Source organism: Humulus lupulus, chromosome 5 (assembly GCF_963169125.1).
Source record: "Humulus lupulus chromosome 5, drHumLupu1.1, whole genome shotgun sequence".
Lineage (NCBI taxonomy): Eukaryota > Viridiplantae > Streptophyta > Magnoliopsida > Rosales > Cannabaceae > Humulus > Humulus lupulus.
The window spans coordinates 82610005-82616463 of NC_084797.1; the positions used below are offsets into that span (position 1 = coordinate 82610005).

General features: G+C 39.3%; 1 non-coding gene across 1 annotated transcript; it reads left to right on the forward strand.

Annotated features, from left to right (window-relative positions):
- Window positions 1-305: 305 nt before the first annotated feature.
- LOC133780930 (small nucleolar RNA R71) lies at window positions 306-412 on the forward strand. The gene has a single exon (XR_009869735.1). It is a non-coding gene; the product is annotated as a small nucleolar RNA R71 (small nucleolar RNA).
- The last annotated feature ends 6047 nt before the right edge of the window (window positions 413-6459 follow it).

Sequence of the window (6459 nt, forward strand, 5' to 3'; positions counted from 1 at the left end):
TTTCACACCTAGCTGCCATTTGAACCGCATTAGCAGATACAATGCTCTGTTGTAATTGTTTAGTGAGTGTAGCTACCTGAGCTGTTAAAGCAGTAATGGCATCCAGCTCATGCACCCCAGCTACCTTTCTGACCCCCGATGATCTTTCCTCAGACCACTGATGATTATTTGTGGCCATGTCCTCCAGCAGCTCATAAGCACCAGTTGCACTCTTGCTCATAAAAGTACCACCCGCTACAGCATCAATAATGGTTCTAGTAGGACATAAACCATTATAAAAATTATGCACTAACATCCACTGTTCAATGCCATGATGAGGGCATCTTCTCAAAAGTTCTTTGAACCATTCCCAAGCTTCATACAATGATTCTCCATCATTCTGGCAAAAATTATTGATTTCTCCCCTCAATTTAGCAGCTTTGGAAGGAGGGTAGAATTTTGACAAAAACTTCTGAGCCAAATCTTGACAGGTGATAATAGAGTTCGGTTGCAAAGAGTTCAGCCAACTTTTAGCTCTATCCCTCAGAGAAAATGGGAAAAGCCTAAGTTTAATAGCATCATCACTCACCCCATTGTATTTAAAAGTTCCACACAGCTCCAGAAAATTAGACAAATGGGTGTGAGGATCTTCAGAAGGCAACCCATTAAATTGAACAGAGGATTGCACCATTTGTAGAATAGCTGGCTTGATCTCAAAGTTGTTAGCCTCTATAGCTGGTGGGTGTATACTGTTTTGTACTCCCGTCAGAGTGGGCAGTACATAGTCTCTCAGGCTCCTCTCAGCATTGTTCTGAGCCTGACCCCCTTGTGCAATTCCAGGAATTAAAACATTCCTGTCATCCCCATCATTCTGTGCCATCTTCATAGACTTCTGGGCTCCCCTCTTGTTCTTTTTGTTTTGCTTGCAAGACTTTTCAATCTCAGGATTCAAAGGAACAAGATTGTCTGCTCCTCTTCTGCTACACATATAACACAATTCACCTGAGATAGACAAATTAAGCAACTTTACAGGTTAGAAACAAGAGAAATTAAAATGAAATTAGCATAAAAATTAATCAGACTGATATTGATAATTCTTTTCAGTCCCCAGCAACGGCGCCAAAAACTTGTTGCGAAATTTTAAGCCATGCAAGTGCACATAGTCGCAATTTGTAATAATATGGTAAAAACCAAGTATCGTCCTCAAGGACTGAATTCTCAATTACCAGTCAATTAATTTCTCTTTCTATTTGATCAATTAGAATTCTTGATTTTTATAGACACAGCGAAGGAAACTACAATATTCAGAAACAATAATTAAAAATTAAATAAAATAACAAATAATAGCAAAACCTTGGATTTAAACACTTAAGAAATAATTAGGATATTTAATCTCATCAACTATCCTCCCTATCACTTCCTAATGCAAAATACTAAATTCTTCTTCTTTCTGCCTAATTCAATTAACAAGTTGATAAAGCAGCCTATAATCATACTATGAATTATAAACTCAACCTTGGTGACAATTTCCTATTTTTCTATGGCAAATTGAACCACAAAGGTAGCATTAATCTCGACAACTTAATAAACAGTTACACAATTAATATGGATACTTTCGTTCCAAATTAAAATTATGTCCAATATAACCACAGCAAATTTAAATCTCACTTCTCAGATTTTGATTTAAAAACATATATATAATGACTATAGATGGCCAATCGATAATCAATCAATAAGAACAGGTTATATGGAATTGAAGAAGATTGAAGAAGAAGAAAATTGAAATTGCATTAATTCATAATAGGGATTCAAGTGATTCAATTAAAAATCCTAAACAGAGAATTAGTTCATAATCATAATGCTAATCACAAAGAAAATTAAAGATAACATCAGAAAGTTGAAGAAAAACATGTAGATTGAATACTCCAAGCCTTCCAGCCTTCAAGAATTTTCCACCAAAAAAATCGTATATCTTTCTTTTCTCTCTTTTCTCTTATAAAAACCTAAAAATTCAGCTTTTGAAGAGGCGGGCCGCAGGTCTATGTGTACCATGCCGCGGCCCGTGTCTAAAATCTTTCACGAATACTGCCTTTCCATGTCGCGGCCTTTCTCAGCCATGCCGCGGCCCGCGTCTGCGCTTTCTGGTTTTTTGCCCTTCTATGTCGCGGCTCTACTTAGCCATGCCGCGGCCCAAAGTTTTTCTTCAAAATATTGGTTCTGTTTCACTAGCTAGCCGCGGCTCTACTTTGCTCATGCTGCGGCCCTTAAGAAATCTCTCAATTCTTCAAGATTTTATCCCAAAAATTTACCAACACCTCCAAATCATGTTGAGATCCATCCTTTCTCAAAATATGTTATAAAACTTGGTTATTTCTTCTCTTTCTTTGACATTTTCATCCAAGTACTCAATTCTTCCTGATATTCACAAAGACAAGCAAACACAGCATAAACCCGCACTAAATGAAAGAAAAATGAAATAAAAGACTACTTAAAACACCACCTAAACATGACAAAAACTAGACTCAACAAAGGACAAGAGAAACTCAATGCAAATTCAGACTTCACAATAAGAACAAGAGAAACTCAATGCAAATTCGGATTTCACAATAAGAACAAGAGAAACTCAATGCAAATTCAGATTTCACAATAAGAACCCTAATTCAAATGCATGAATTGAACATAGAAACGAAAAGAAAAACAAGGAAAAGGATAGGCCAAACCCTATGAACCTAGGCTCTGATACCAACTGATACGAACCATCCCAACAATTGTGACGAAACCCGAACCAAATCTGGAAAACAACCCAAGAACACTCGAATTTGGAATGGAAACCGCGACCCAATGCTTAGCAAAGCACGAACCTTGGTATGGTGAAGACGCCACAAACGGGGATGGATTATCCATTTGATAAGTCAGATTTGAATGCCACAAGGAATCCCTTGATAAGTTCGAAAGTTTCTTCAAGAACTCAAGAAGAAAACTCACAATGTTTTTCATTAACCAAAACTATCTGCCTTCCAAACCGTCCACAAGGCCTAATATAGTCGAAAATTACAAAGAGGGTTTTTAGACATATAAAAAACCCTAAAATACCCATAATGAAAAAGCCCAAAACGACATGTCTTTGACTCCAACAAAGGCTCTAAGAAAACATGAAAATATAGTTCAAACTAAAAGAATTAATTAAAGTAAGGAATCAAGCTCCTTCACTGAATCAACTTTGTTGAGCAGCACAAGTCTTTGTTCACCCTCAGTAGTGAACTCGACCTCTTCCTGTTGTAGAATTCTCCGGACTAAGTGGTTAAGCTCTTCTTTGAATCTCCTAGCTCGCGCCCTCGTCACTGGACTAACTGGAACTTGTATTGATCGTTAGTCTTGATGTCCTCATCATACAGCGAGCAACGCAGTCACTGGCGACCAGCGAGGGCCGCTAGCAACTGGCTAGGGCCATTAGTAGTTGGGGACTGGCGAGGAGCCCCTCGTCCTTGAGTTTGATGATGATCCAATATGAATAGTTATGTGGCCCAAGTTGTTGAAGGCCAACTGACTCGTGCAAGTGCAGAAGTAGAATTTTATTGATGAAGTTTGTTTTTGCCTAAGTGTGATTGTACTGCTGAAGGTCAGTCCCTTGGCGAATGGCAGTGCGTAAGGTGTCTTATTACTTCGCCACTTGCTTTGACACATCATCATCTACATGGGTTTCCATGTGGAAATACAAAAATTGTGTACAAAATTTTTCCTCCAAGTTAGGCTTTATGCTAGCGTGAAGCTGACTTGAATTAGCAAGGTGTGGTTTGCTCGCTCTTTTCTTTCACTATGTGGCTTCCATGTTGTACTGACTTAGACTCCTTGAGTTGTGTGGTTGTCAGGATGAAGTTGAAGCTCTTCAGATGGCTATTAACTTTGGCCATTATGGGGATGAAATCTTCTGCCATTATAGGGAGATAATCTTCTGAATTGGCGACTGGGTACTTGCCCACCCTTATTCGCCTTTGACTTTTGCAAAGAGTAATAGTTTGTGTTGGTTGGAGCACTCTTTTGGTGTGATGAGAAACTCCAGGGAACTGCGGAAGTAGTGCAGCCTTCCTCCCTTGCCAGTCTCCTTGATGAGCGACTTGTAAAAGGTCACCTTGGTGGGGCCTCACGGGCCGCAAATATACCAACTAGGAGTATTGGACCAATTCTTCATTAAGTCCAACACCCTCTTGTCTAAAGGTTACTCAAGCAGGGCTTCTAGCTTTGGTAGTTCCCTTTTTATGCCTCTAATTTCCAGGGGCCACCTACCCCATTCGGAAGTCACTTGGGGCACCAGTTGCTGGCTTTGCATGCTCGGACATGATAAGTCTTCATACTTGAAAATGTGTTGTTCCCCTAGAATCTCTTGGTATTGATTGGTCTTCATTGTAGGAGTAGGTCTCCCCTTCATTTTTTGTTTTCTGCCTCGCACTCACACTATATCGTCCTGAAACTCCTAATAAGGTTTAGTACCTTGGTTGTGTGCTGGGAGGGCATAATTTAAATTATGTGCTTTTAATTGAATGTATATATATGTGTGTGTATGATTATGTAAATTATATGATTTATATTATGATATGATTGTTTATGAGTATTAAATGTGCTTAAAGACCCGGTTTCGTTAAAAATGGGCATTTTTTGCAATTTTGACCCGTTGAGGGTATAATTTTAATTTTACATGCTATGTGTTAGAGACCACACTATAATGTAAATATATTTGTGATATTCGACATGAGTTGATCCTTTTGGGAAAGTTAGCGAAAAAGTCACAACAAGAGATTTATACCTGACTCAAGGTGAGCCACGAGGTATTTTGGTTAATTAAGGATTAAGTAGTGGGAGGGGAAAAATGGTCATTTGACCACCTAATTAGGAAGAATGAATAATTGCTCATTCCCTTAGTCGCTCACATAAACTCTCACCTCTCCTAGTTTCTCTTCTAACTTAGCCAAGATCAAAACCACTCAAATTAAGAGCCAAGCTTTTGGAATTTTGAGGAGTCTTAGAAGAGGCTGGAGCTTTCCATGGGAATTAGCATTTGATTAAACTACCCTTACAACTAGGATTTTGAAAATTTAAGCAAGGTTAGGAATTGTAACAATCCAAAAGTCACTAATAAGGCTTAAGGGCCTTGATTAGTATGCATGGAAGGCATAATTGGTTTATGTATGAATTAAATAATTTAATGCATGATTCTGTGATAAGCATGCTTATATGAGTATAAGGATATATGAAATGCATGTCTACGAGTATTAGTATGCATGTAGGCCCTGTTTAGCTTATAGGGGTATATTTGTAATTTTAGCCTGTTGAGGGCATAAATGTGATTATATGTTATAACTGTGAGGACCACATTATTATGTGGATATATCTGCAGCATGTGACTTGAGGCGATCCTAGGGAGCCAGTTAGTGGGGAAGTCACAATGGGACCCAATACATGGCACGGGGCGAGTCAAGGGATGTTTTGGGTATTAGATTGTTATTTGGGTTGTCTAGTTATGGAAATAAATAATTGGAGATATATTTGAGGTTAGGAAGCCTAGGAGGGAATACTAGGGAAATTTACCATTTTTCCCTCGGGGACGTTTTTTGTACCCCAAGCCTCGGGATTGACTTAATTAGTTAAGGATGGATCAAACAAAATGAAGAAAACAGTAGAACAAGGCCAAACCAACCCTTTCTTTTCCTCTCAGCTCATTACAATCATCTCAACTCTCTCTCTCTCAAGGAAACTAGTGAAACCAAAATGAGGACTTGGCTGGAAACTCAGAAATTTGGGTTGGAACCTTGGGGATTAGCTCAGTTTTGGCTAAGGAATTCAATCAGGAGTTGAGGTAAATTACATTTTTTGGTCATTTTATTATGTAGCTTTGGGCTGGATTCTAAGAGTTATTGGGTTTTTAATTTAAGACTGAATTGAGGCTAAGGACTTGGGAGTTAGCTCAGCAATTTCTTGGAGGATTGGTTCTTCAGTGAAGGTAAGCTCTAATTTATGGTTTAGTGTCTGAATTCTGTGTTTTCTTGGCTGGGTTTTGGTGTTTATAAGTTTATGGGTTTTAAGGATTAAAGTGAGATTTTTATGAGTTTCTAAGATAGGTGTTTGTTGGGTTTTGCTGCTGGAAACATTTTAGGATGGTTGTGATAGTTGAATTGTATCATTAAGATGGGTTTAGGTGGATTTGAGTGAGTTTTGAGTGTTAAAAACGGTGGGTTTTCTGGGTTCGAAGGGGTTGGGCCGCGACTCAGTTCTTGGTGTGCCGCGACCCTCTAGAGCAGGTGGGAGCTGAGGAAGAGGGGCGGGCTGTGACATGGGGAGTGTTGGGCCGTGGCCCGTGTCTGTTGACTGGTGAGGCTGGGCCTCTGGATAGGGGCGGGCCGTGGCATAGGAATCTTGGGCCGCGATACTTAAGGGAATTTTTGGCCTTATGGAGATTTTAGGCGTGGGAACCTAACCTAGGGTGCT